The 13,563-nt window shown below is 33.4% G+C and overlaps 1 pseudogene; it reads left to right on the forward strand.

The window, feature by feature from the left end:
* The first annotated feature begins 1,882 nt into the window (after positions 1-1,882).
* LOC131168960 (zinc finger CCCH domain-containing protein 48-like) lies at positions 1,883-8,889 on the forward strand (annotated as a pseudogene).
* Positions 8,890-13,563: the final 4,674 nt, after the last annotated feature.

The following is a 13,563-nucleotide window of genomic DNA, read 5'->3' on the forward strand; positions in this document are numbered from 1 at the left end:
CAATTTTGGTTAAGCCATTTTTTCCCGTTTGGAGAACAATTATAAAATAGAACTTTTGTTATAGAAAAAAAATAGTAGAAAACTTAAACATGTTTTCTAAATTTTAATTAAATTTTGAAAAATTGGAAAAATGGTTTTATACTTTTCCGTTTGAAAAACTAGTATATATGAATATGATACTCTGTTTTTTAATTTTTTTGTTTTAAAACTACTCTATTTTGGCTCAATTTTTTAAGGAAAAAAAATTAAATATTAAGTCTAAAATTGCCATTAAAAATAGGAAATATAACTAAAATTAGATCTTGAATGAGCCTAATTTAAGTCCAAGATGAATCCCAAATTGATAAATCTAATTGAATTGATACATTTTAATTCAATTCAATTTTTTCCTAGTTTTGTTCGATTTCATTCAGTCTGCTTAAAAATTTTGATTTGTATAACAGAATAACAAAAATACTTCACCTTGATTAAAATATTTAATATAAAAAACATTAATAATCTAAGAATAGTTGGATGAGGAGACTCGAAATTAAGACCTTCTATTTTTCTGTACTTTTAAAATAGAGGAAAACCTAAACTACCCCACCACACCCCCCACCACCCACATTAGCTTAAAAGAATATGATTTAATTTATTTATTTATAAGTAATTAAATATAATTATTTTTTACTTTCAACAAATTTAATTTCAAACTTACATCATTTTACTTTAGGCCTGGTTTGTTTAACTATTGGATGCAGGTAATAGTTGATCAGTAATGGTTATTTCTATTAGCTAATGGCTGATAGCTGATGATAGTTGATTTATATTAATTGTTTGGTAAAACTTTGTCTAGCTGATGTTTATATATATTATTAAAATAAATATATAATTATTAATTTATTATGTTTATTTATTCTATTATTCAAACAAATATATAACTATTTATTTATTATATCATATTTATTTTATTATTGAAAAAAATAAATAAAAATTAAATAATATATAAAAATATGAGTAACATACATTCCTAATAATATAGAAATATGTAACGAGAAAGGGTAAAGTGCCTTTTTATATTGAAACAGCAACAACTAATTAACAACAATTCTACTTTTACAACTTTTTAAAATACAACAATTCAAAAGCTTAAAGAGTATATTCACGAAACTAGTTTAAAGTAGTAATTGAAACTTTTATCAATTATCCCAAACCTCTAATCCAGACACCACTTTCAACTACAATAATAAGAAATTTTAAAAAATTATAAATAAATTATAAGCAATCATTTAATTTTAGTATTTTTTTATAATTATTTAAACTAATTACTTTATTTTTACTCTTATTTTTATTTTTTTTATTTATAAGATGAGGATCTCCTCTTATTTTCTAAAGACAATTATTGATAAAATAAGATGTTTTTAATTTTTATTAAATAATTTTTTTTAATTTTATAGTCTATAATCAATTGGAATTACTTCCTTTAAAATAAATATGAGACGATGATTACTCTTATTTTTATTTTTATTTTTAACTTTTTTTTATTTATTTCAGATAATTATTAATAAAATATGATGTTTTTAGTTTTATTAATATACTTTTTTTTTAAATTTATAGCCTATAATCAATGAAAATTAAGAAGTTAAAGTCCCTATAAATTAATAATAAGAAAGTATGAAAATATTTTAAAAATTTATAAATAAATTACATACAAAATCATTTAAATTTGATTTTTATAATTATTTAATATTTTATTTTTACTTTGAATTTTAATTACAAGATAAGATTATTTTTCTTCGTATATTATCTATAAGATAAGTATTAATTCTGAAGATAATTGTTGAAGAAGAGATATCTTGCAATAAAAAAATCCCTAATCAACTGGATTAGAATTAGGCGGAGGTCCATTATAAATAAACTCAAACGCAAATTTGGCCCGTTTTTTCCAAACGTAATACCTACGCATCTTTCGTTTTACCTGTTCACTATCACGTTGTGGTCTCTCTTTTGTGATCTCCCGATCGATCAATAGGAATACTTCGGAAGCTTGATCGATCTTCTGTGTTCTTATACATAATAAGGTTTGCAATCTGTTCATCCCAATCATTTTAGGGTTTCTTTATCATCATCATCCTTTTATGGATCACCAAGAAGCTATGATCGCCGAGGAATCTGTTGCGATGATGATCAAATCCAGTTTATTTGCTTGTCTTTGGTGGATATTTAGGGTTTCATTCTTAGATTTTCTTTTATTTTCGCTTGCTTTTGCTGGAGGATCGGCGATTGGATTTCAAGATTCTAGATTATAACTAGTTACAGACTACAATTGGTGGATTTTGATAGTGTAGAGATATGAGGATTTGGTTGCCTTATCAGTGTGTGGATATTATGTGGTTTATCTGGATGGATCTTTCTTTACCATTTTTATTAAGGTTTATTGTGGTGAATCAGTTTATTTCTGAAGCGTAAGCATTTGCAAATAAGAGATGAACAACTTTATATTGGGATCTTTTGCTATGCTTTCTCTGACTCCGATTAGGGTTTTAGTTTTGATCGTGTCAGTGAAAACTGAATCGCCAAAGATTGAATGGTTCAACTTGTTCATTCTGCTATCGTGTTTTGTCCTTTTAGCATGGGAGCTGAGGCCGTTCATAGACGACTTGGAGGAGGAGCTGCGCATAGCAACATTGTTTGTCGCTTCTGGATGCGGGGAAAGTGTAATAGAAACCCGTGTAGGTTCATGCACAGAGAATCACTACCTCCTAATGTTTACCGTAGAACCTCTAAGGAATCCAATGTTTTACTGGAGGGACAGTCGATGAGGAGGTCTAGCTACGGCCTAGCAATTCAATGGCAGGATCTGAAGCTAAAACGGTTCAGAAGAGTTCCAATCATGATGTTAAGCATCTGCCTAGGAAGCGCCCCAATCCTAGTAATTCTTTGGCTTCAGCTACTGGAGGTGGTGTGTCTGAATATAAAAGTATTGAGGAGAGCTCCAGTTCCTGCACCAGCACAGATTCGGGAAATATGGAGGAGATAGGAGCGTCCAGCAAGTGCTCTGATGGTTCTGAAGATAAAACTGTTAACAAGAGCTCAAATAAGGCGTGTGATTACTGGATGTCCGGCAGTTGTATTAAAGGTGATGGGTGCCAGTTCTTGCATTCATGGTTTCGTGGGGATTGGTTTTCACTGCTGGCAAACCTCAAGGGACACACTGAGGTAATCATTTTGTTGAACTTCTTCTTCTTCTTCTTCCTTTTCTGTTTTTGATGCAGGATCTATTGTGTGTTTACTTTTACATGTAGACAAAATTATGTGCACAATGGCTTAACGTGTATGATTGGATGAATTTCATTGATGAGTTTTCTTATGCTAGGCTGTCTGCGGGGTCGCACTTCCTTCAGGATCTGATAAGCTTTATTCAGGCAGCAGTGATGGAACAGTACATGTTTGGGATTGTCATACTGGTCAGTCCACAAGGGTGATAAATCTTGGTGATGAAATTGGGTCTTTAATCAGTGAAGGTCCATGGGTATTCGTAGGCTTGCCAAATGTTGTTAAGGTTAGCTCATATCTTGCTTGGAGTGCCTTATTGAGCTGGGTTAGTTTTAGCTTTTGAGCTAGGGTGGTTTTGTATGTGATTTTGCAGGCGTGGAACATGGAGACAGCTGCTGACTATAATCTTAATGGACCAGTTGGGCAAGTTTATGCTATGACTGTTTCTTCTGATACGCTTTTTGCGGGGGCACAGGTAATTGTGGATTGCATCTAAAATTTAAGCTGCTTCACATTTTTACCAATATAAGTGGACTGGGAACAAGAAGTTTCTTTCTTTTTCTTCTAATAATTGTTGCATGATGTGGAAGTTTAGAGTTGATGCATTCGTTTTTGCCCTTCTTAAATTTAATTGTAAGGCACTGATGTAGGGCACCATTTGTTGGAATGTTCGTGTTTAATTGTTATAACTGCATAATTGAACTTAAAAAATGAAGTATTCCAATCCTTTTCTTTTTTGGGTTTGTAGGATGGTTCCATTTTGGCATGGAAAGGGAGTACAGAAAGCCCAAATCCTTTTGAACTTGCCACATCTTTGAAAGGCCATACTGGTGCTGTGATATCCTTAACTATTGGAAGGGATAGGCTTTACTCTGGTTCCATGGACAGTACAATAAGGGTAATTTTTATAACCTTACTGTTTAGCTTTGATACTAGTATTTTACATCAATTTCTATATTCTTTTTTTTTTTTTTTTTTTTTTTGGTTGAACAGAAGAAATAGAGAACTCCGCCTAAGTAGTTTGCGCTTAGCCGGTCCCAAGCCCGGATAAAGGAGGAGGGTTGCGGTAGGTGACAACCAGCGTAAAAATTTCGTCACACCCTATGATATGGATTCAAATGATATAAACGTTGGGGCGTCCTCTACTAACGACGCGCTACATCGGAGCCCGGGTGTAGTGATAAATATGCAAGGGTGTAGGGCGTTCACCGAAAGCGACGCGCCATGCCGGCGCCCGGGTGTGGTGTTAAGTGAGCAAGGGTTCCCACATCATGGACGGGTGTGGGTAAAGAAGTTAGTCCATAGGACAGATAATAGAACAAATAGTGGAACAGAACACAAGATAGACATAGAAAATAATAGAAGATATCATAGAAGGAGACCAATTAGGAAGGAGCAGGATAGGAGGAGGATCAGGGTTGGTACTTGGAATGTTGGATCACTTATAGGAAAATTAATGGAGCTTGTGGATACCTTGGAAAGGAGAAGGGTGAATATTGCTTGCATTCAGGAGACTAAATGGGTAGGAGAGAAAAGTAAGGAAGTGGGTAATTCAGGGTATAAATTGTGGTTTACAGGAAAGGAGAGAAACAAGAACGAGTGGGTATAATCATAGACAGGACATTGAAAGATGCAGAGAGTAATGTGGAAAAGAGTAGGAGATAGAATTATAATAGTAAAGCTAGTACTAGACGGAGAAACAATAAATATAGTTAGTGCTTATGCCCCACAAATAGGACTAGACAGTGAGAGTAAACAAAGGTTTTGGGAAGATATAGATGATTTAATGCAAAGCATACCGAATGAAGAGAATGTTTTCATTGGTGGAGATTTGAATGGACATGTAGGAAGTGATAGGCAAGGTTATGAGAATGTTCATGGAGGTTTTGGTTTTGGCAGTCGAAATGAGGAGGGAAAAAGTATCCTGGATTTTGCTATGGCATACGACCTAATACTAGCAAATACCTACTTTATAAAAAGAGAGTCACATTTAGTGACTTTCAAAAGTGGGCAACATAGAAGCCAAATCGACTTCCTCTTAACCAGGAAGACAAATAGAGCTCTATGCAAGGATTGCAAGGTCATTCCAGGAGAGGCTTTAACAAGTCAACATAGGTTGGTGGTCTTGGATGTCAAGTTTAGGAACAATTCAAGTAAGGTCAGAAGAAATAGTGTAGCTCGAACAAAGTGGTGGGAGTTCAAAGGAGTAAAGCAAGTGAAGTTCAAAAATGAGCTTCTTGAGTCCGAAGTATGGAAGCTAGATATGGAGGCCAATGATATGTGGATACAGATGGCATCAAAGATTAGAGAAGTAGCTAGAAAAGTACTTGGGGAGTCTAAAGGACATGGACCACCCTCAAAAGAGAGATGGTGGTGGAATGAGGAAGTACAAAAGGCGGTGAAGAGAAAAAGGGAATGGTATAAGAAATTACCTAAATGTGATAATAATGAGGCATATGAACAGTACAAGATAGCAAAGAAAGAGTCAAAAGGCTTAGCCAAGCAAGAGCACAGGCCTTTGAAAAGTTATATGAGAAACTTGGAACTAAAGAATGGGAGAAAGATATTTATAGATTAGCAAGGAGTAGAGAAAGGAAATGTCAAGATCTCAATCAAGTTAGGTGCATTAAGGATAAAGAAGGAAAAGTGTTGGTGAAAGATGAGGACATTAAAGAAAGATGGAGAAATTATTTTAATGATCTCTTTAATAATAGTCAAAATGGAAATAGCGTGAATATAGATTATAGAACAATAGAAAAGAATGTAAATTATACTAGAAGGATTAGATCTTTAGAAGTAAAGGAAGCACTTAAGAGAATGAAAGTAGGTAAAGCTGTGGACCCGATGAAATACCAATTGAAGTGTGGAAGTATTTGGGAGATATGGGAGTGGCATGGTTAACTAAATTATTTAATAAGATTCTAAACTCAAAGAAAATGCCCGATGAATGTATGAATAGTATTTTAGTACCTATTTTTAAAAATAAGTTAGACATTCAGATTTGCTCAAACTATATGGTAATTAAACTCATGAGCCATACTATTAAGTTGTGGGATAGAGTTGTTTATCATCGACTACGTAATGATACTTCTATCTCTATAAATCAATTTGGTTTCATGCACGGTAGTTCAAATATGGAAGCGATCTTTCTCATTAGAAGCTTGATGGAGAAATATAGAGATGGGAAGAAAGATCTACACATGGTTTTTATTGATTTGGAGAAGGCTTATGATAGTGTTCCAAGAGAGGTCTTATGGAATGCGTTAGAACAAAAGAGGGTATCTATTAGGTACATACAAGTATTGAAAGATATGTATGAAGGAGCAACTACTATTGTGCGCAGTGGGAGGGGACACAAGAGATTTTCCGATCCCAATTGGATTACACCAAGGATCACCATAAGCCCTTACCTTTTACATTAGTTTTAGATGAACTGAAACATATACAAGAGAGTATTCCTTGGTGCATGATGTTTGCGGATGATATTGTTCTGATAGATGAGACACGAGAAGGAGTCAATAGGAAGCTAGAACTTTGGAGAAGTACTCTAGAGTCAAAGGGTTTTAAGTTAAGTAGAACGAAAACAGAATACATGCATTGCAAGTTCAGTGAAGGCCAAACTGGTGATAGGGAAGGAGTTAGTTTGAATGGAGTGGCACCTGTCCCAAAGTAATCACTTTAAATATCTAGGCTCAGTCCTTCAAGTAGATGGGGGATGTGAGGAGGATGTTAGTCATAGGATTAAAGCTGGATGGTTGAAGTGGAGACGTGCCACGGGAGTTTTATGTGATCGTAAGATTCCCAATAAATTAAAAGGAAAATTTTATCGTCATGACCATACGACCGCTATGCTATATGGTAGTGAGTGTTGGGCCTTTGAAAGAGTCGTATGCATCTAAGATAAGAGTTGTAGAGATGAGAATGTTAAGGTGGATGAGTGGTCATACTAGACTAGATAAAGTCCGTAATGAAAGTATTAGAGAAAAGGTAGGAGTGGTGCCAATTGAAGATAAGTTGAGAGAAGGGAGATTGAGGTGGTTTGGTCATGTGAAGCGTAGACATACGGAGGCTCCAGTTAGACAAGTAGAGCACATTAGGCTAGAGGATAGAAAGAAGAAAAGGGGTAGACCTAAATTGACTTGGAGGAGAGTAGTACAGCATGACTTAGAAGCATTACACATTTCTGAAGATTTAACCCAAAATCGTTCAGAGTGGAAAAAGCGAATCCATATAGCCGACCCCAAATTTTTGGGATAAAGGCTTAGTTGAGTTGAGTTGAGTTGAGTTGAACAGAAGAAATAGAGAGGAGGGTTGGGGGGGGGGGGGGGGGGAGACACATTTGGTGCAGTGGTTTAGCCCTACGCCTTGCTAAACATGGGATTAAACACTCTCTAGAACTTTTTTTTCGTTTTTAATTGAATTTGTATATTAATGGTGCATACTAGTGATTTTTGGAAGCAATTTTGTTTCTTATAGTGATTATTCTTGATGTTCTCTTCCCATATTTGATATCTAAATAGTACATAGGATTTTATTATTATTATTATTATTATTATTATTATTATTATTATTATTATTTTCCCTTTTTACTTCTTTTTTTGCATGAGAATGATATTTTTGTTTTTATGTTTCCCCTCTCATATATTTTTTTTTGCCCAGGCGTGGGAACTCGATACTTTACAATGTATTCACACACTCAATGGTCATGCCGATGCTGTGATGTCCCTTATATGCTGGGATGACTATTTGTTGTCTTGTTCATTAGACCGGACAATAAAAGTCTAGGCCTCTACTGAAGAGGGCAACGTAGAGGTCATCTATACACATGAGAAGGAGCATGTAAGTTGAATAATCTCCAAATTTTCAAGTGCATGTTGTTGTGCATTTTGAAGTATGAACTTTTTGTTTCTCAGAACTTGGGGTTGGATTTCTTTGAACCAAACATATGTTATACCTTATAGATGGTCTTGTGGAATATGTTTCATAGTTTTTATTTATGCTTTTGTTGGATGAGATTTTTTTTTTTTAACTTTGTAACGACCTGACTGATGGACGAAAAAATTGTATGTAATAGGGTGCCATTGCTTTTTGCGGGATGCATGACGCAAAAGACAAACTGGTTTTATTTTGCTCTTGCAACGACAATTCTATTTACCTCTATGATCTACCATCGTAAGTACACTAAATAACCAATAGTAATCTACTTGTGGTTAACAAATCTTTTAGTTTCAGCATTAACTTACAAAAATTATCATTTTCTTTTCAGATTCAACGAGAGGGGCAGGATTTTTTCAAAAGGAGAAGTGAGAACAATCGAGACAGGTCCTGGTGGTCTTTTTTTCACCGGTGATGGAACAGGATCGCTTAATGTTTGGAAGTTGGCTGAATCACATGGAAGAGTTCTACAAGTAGCATAGTATCTATGTACTTTGTACTCAGTTCTTAAATAGAGATTAATTTGAGAACTACGTGGACCTGATCCTCTTCCTTAAGAGGTACGTAGGCAGCCTTCGGGTGCGGTCCAAATTTTATTTTCTTAATTTTAATGTTTTCTTTTCGGTTCTTTTTCTTTCCTTATCGCTGCCAGATAAAATATCATATTGCTGCCTCTTATGTTGATTTTTCTTTCATTCACTTTTTAGTATTTTATTATTTTTATCACAAAATGAGTAATTATTTTTTGGTATTTTATTTAGTATTAGTGATTCAAAATAGGAGAATTTGTTATTAATACTAAGAGATTGAATTTCTTAAAGAAAAGAAAAATCTAAGTAGTAAGAATTGCACAGTTTGTAAATAATGATAACACTTAACCTAATTATTATCTCAAATTACCTTATTTAGAGGATTATTACTGCTGCTCGGTATGAATAGAGTCAAAGATGAGTACAGATTGGAGGAAACGCTAATTAAACAAGGCTGACAGGCAAACTGTGATTTGTCTATCTTGGAGCCAAATTAATTGGCCAAAACTGTTAGCCTTCTGCCTTATGCATTCATGTTACTATCCAGTAGTCTAAGACTAGTCAATTGCAGCTTTGTTGTCATCTCCTTTAATTGCAGATATCTGTGCTTAATAATTTGGTATAATATGAAAACGTTGCTTCTTGCCCTTGTTCAGCATGATTCAGATTTTGTATTTGAATTTTTAGAAAGGTCAGGACTAACATTAGTTTCAAATATATGAGAAGTGGGAGTTCTGGGATTAAAATACATATTTTCCATTCTTCTATGTGTGCATATATACATAAATTGCACCAGTCACAGATCTAATTCAATTATGGTTATTGCTTAAATGAGGCTGTTAGAAGACCCTTGAATACTTCTGTTGATGCATGGTGGATCTGACAGTGAATGCTGTTCTGTTCCAGTTTCACCGAATATTGCTTGTATAGTAAAATATTTCAGTTTTTGCTTGCAGAGAGGTGACAGCTGTCCTTTGCTAACTCATTTGTGTTCTTGTTCGACTTCTAATGGATTTTGGTGATTTTAATTGATTTTTAAGTAGAGTAGTGAACTAGTGATTCTAATTGACTTTTGATATATTTATCCTAAATGATGATTATTTGAAGATTTCTGCAGCTTCTGTACTTTTCGTACAACAGTGTTGGTTTTTAGTAGTAGCATAATTTTTGAGTTGCATAAGGATATGGGTTAGTGTGTGTGATATCTCAGCAATCTAACCATGAATGCGGAGAATCTTATTTGCAGCTTTAGTTTGTCTCAGCAATCTGCAATATGTGATCCCATATTGGTTTGTCTCTGAAAAAGCATCCTTAAATTTCCACTTATTGAAACTTAGGCTGCTGAATAAGGATTAGTTTCCAATTAAAATATTTTTGTTTAACTGCAATATATATATTATATTTTCTCTCTCTTTTTTAGCCGGTTTATGCAAATTGTAGTTCTTTAAGATGGTTGCATAAATAGATTCAGGAATGACATGTTTGATTGCTAATAGAATTGTTTTATGTTCAAATATCCCTTCTATTTGTAATTTCGTAAATTAATGTTTTCTAACAGATATGAGAGTAGCAGCTTATTACTATTTTTTTTTTAGGATTTTCAGAGTATGATAAAAGAAGAAAACAATGATATGATCAGGGAGAAGCAAATTGGGAAATCTCAATCTTTAATTTCTTTGAAACGAAGCTCGAGTGAAGGGACAGGGAAGATGGCAGACCATAGCTGCAAAACTGAAGAAAGTGAAAGTAATGCTCAGTGTGAAAAAGAACGAAAGCGAAAAGTCTCATTTGTTCAATTCTTCAAGAGGAAGTTCGAATGAGAGATTAGGTAGAAGATCCTCAATTTACAGGCCTCAAAAGAGTGATGTCAAAAGTAGCATGAGTTACAGCAGGCCTAAAATGGGTGAAGGGGAAAAGTTATCACAAGGGAACTCGAAAACTTGAGCTGAGATATCCTAAGGATAGTGATATGGAAAGTTCAATTTCACCTACCTCCACATCATTGATGTTCAAGAGAAGTTTAGTGGGAAGCAAGATAAAAGAATGGAAGGAATTTCAGATACTGCAGTTGTAAAGCACGAAGTGAAACCAGATGGCAGCAATCCTGGTGTTTGTGTAGTGCCTTGAAGCCTTATTTCCTTCCATGTAAACTATAGAAAATTCTAGCATGGCCTTATGATGTACTATACATCGTCTCGCTCTTTCTACATCTACTGATTTCTCCAGCTCGTTTGTATAGGTGTGACAACTCTGATGATAATTCAAGTTTTATAACAAAAAATACTGTCACTGGTATAACTACAATACCATCTGAAATTCCCAACAAGAGTAAATTCCTATGTTAGGGAAAATAAGTGAAGATTCCAATAGTGAAAGGGTGACATTCAGTTCAACAGACGACATAATGTCGATAGATACTAGTATATCATGGGATTTCCTTCCTCCAAACTTTGTGAAATTAGGCGAGGTACTAAGCTAGAATCACCTCTACACTATTTTCTGCAACTCTTATATGTTAAAAGGATTTGGTATATGTGCTCTGCTGAAGGTGTTAAGACACAGAAATTGTTTTGCTTGCTGCTGTGGAGGCTTGGCTAGAGGCTTCTGCTGCTGAGAAACTGCTCAAAGCCTAAAGTTTGGAACTTATGAAGTGTGATAACGATTGCCACCAGAGGCTTTGCTAATGTATTTAGGTAATTAATGACAAGTTTGAGAAAATTTTATTTGACTGCTTTGTTAGGTAGAATTTTCTTGCTAATTTCCAGCATTTACTCTCAGATTCTTTCGGTCGAGTAGGATGAGCAGCATCCATCAGTAGACAAAATTTTCAGTCTTCAAGATGACTTGGTTCAGACCAAATTAATTTCTCAATCATTGACCGATATTATTCCTCAGGGAACTGCTAAAACTGATACAATTGCCTCTCATTCTGTAGGGAAAAAAAAAACTTGCATTTGACATAAAGCTAAGTGCAATTACATGGATGGAAGCAGCTTTGGAATCTGATCTTAAACCAGTTTCTGATCATATCAAAGCCACTCGTATTTCCATGGAAACTACCAGTACACCGAGAAATGAATTGCTGATATGGACAATCAACAGGATTGGATGAAGGGAAGTGCTTTGACTGTATCATCAGAAATTGCAAATGCCTTGAATAAAGAGTGTAGAACATGGTTTTTTAGGATTACTTGGATTGGATTAATAGCAATTATCAGTAATTATTTGTAGGTAACTTGTATATGAGTAATAGAATTTCAGAATTTAAAAAAAAGAATAAGAAAAAAAGAATGAAAGAACATGACATTAATTATTTGTGGATAAGGTTACAAGCTCACTGAAAACACAACGAAGTCCAAATTTCTACTATCATCAAGTGGTAGATATGCACTGACCGACTGGTAGAAGGACAAGGACGATAAACCCTCATAGTCAATGACTGAAAAAAGCCATAAATGCCATAGCTGAATCTTGAAAAATTGACAACTAGAGTTACCTGCAGGACATGAGTGAATGTTCTTGGAGAAAGCCAGAAAGGATCTTGTCAGCTAGTTTCCTTTTGCTAGTTTCCCGGCTTGCGTTAGTATGAATGAAAGAATAACATCTTGTGTTGGGTGTAGAATTAAGTTGTAGATGTGCATCGACCGACTGGCAGAAGGACGACAACCCTTCATAGTGACTGAAAAACTTTAACGGTTGTTGGTCTCGATCAAGAGCACATCATGTTAATATTTCAGCGTTTGAAATTAAAGAAAATTGTATGCAATTAATGCTACGTGGACAAAACCTCGCTTGTAACACTTCGTACTCTTTTATATATCTGCATGACTAAGCATTTGTTTGCTGAAAACGAAGAACCAGTCATAGTAGGACCCATTCATCCTTCTACATCTCTTCAGTTGGTATAGAGAATTGTGCTCGCAAAATGGTTTAAGAAGATTAAATTTCAATGTCTTAATAAAAATTAAAAAAAAAAAAAGTTGTGGAAACAGTTAATTTTATATATATTAGAAGATAGAAACTCAATTAGTCTAATGACCAATACACTAGCACACTTAAATTAAATTTAAATTATTTTCAATTTTATTTAAATTAAAATAAATTACAAATATTTTGGACAGAGAGAGTTAACAGATAGAATAATGACCGTAATGAACACAAATAAAAGGACGGATGTAAAATAATAATAATAATAATAATAATTAATTTAACTAAGTTATATTGAAATTGTCTCTAAAATTTATAAGATCTTGAGGGAAAGTTATTTTAATTGTACTAAAAAAATAATAATACTAATAACAATAATAATGATACTTACTAAACCTATGGAACATTGTATTTTAAATGAATAACTTTTTATTGAATCCTAATAAATTTTTATCTCTATCTTATAATTATTTATGTAAAATATTTAAATACAAATAGTAAATATTTTATTTACTTTTCAATAATAATAATTAATAATCATTCTGATAATACCATATCCAAATCATTCTAATAATATCTAAGGCTTTTTAAATTAAAATTTCATTATTTTCCTATTAAATTAAAGCAGTTAATATATTTGCTATAAATAAATTTAATTTACATTGAAATTTATATAAAATTAATTTAAATGTATCTATCTATAACCCATAATATATATAAATGTGTGAAGGAAGGGGGACATTATCTTTGCTAAAAATACTCTTCATGATTTATATTATTTACAAAAATAGAAAGACATTTTATTTTATATGAATAACTTTTTAATAAATTCTAGTAGATTTGTATGTCTATCCTATAATTTATGTAAAAATATTTTAGTACAATTATATTTAAATTTATGTAAAATAATGAAAAA

This window comes from Hevea brasiliensis, chromosome 14 (genome assembly GCF_030052815.1).
Source record: "Hevea brasiliensis isolate MT/VB/25A 57/8 chromosome 14, ASM3005281v1, whole genome shotgun sequence".
In the NCBI taxonomy this organism is placed as follows: domain Eukaryota; kingdom Viridiplantae; phylum Streptophyta; class Magnoliopsida; order Malpighiales; family Euphorbiaceae; genus Hevea; species Hevea brasiliensis.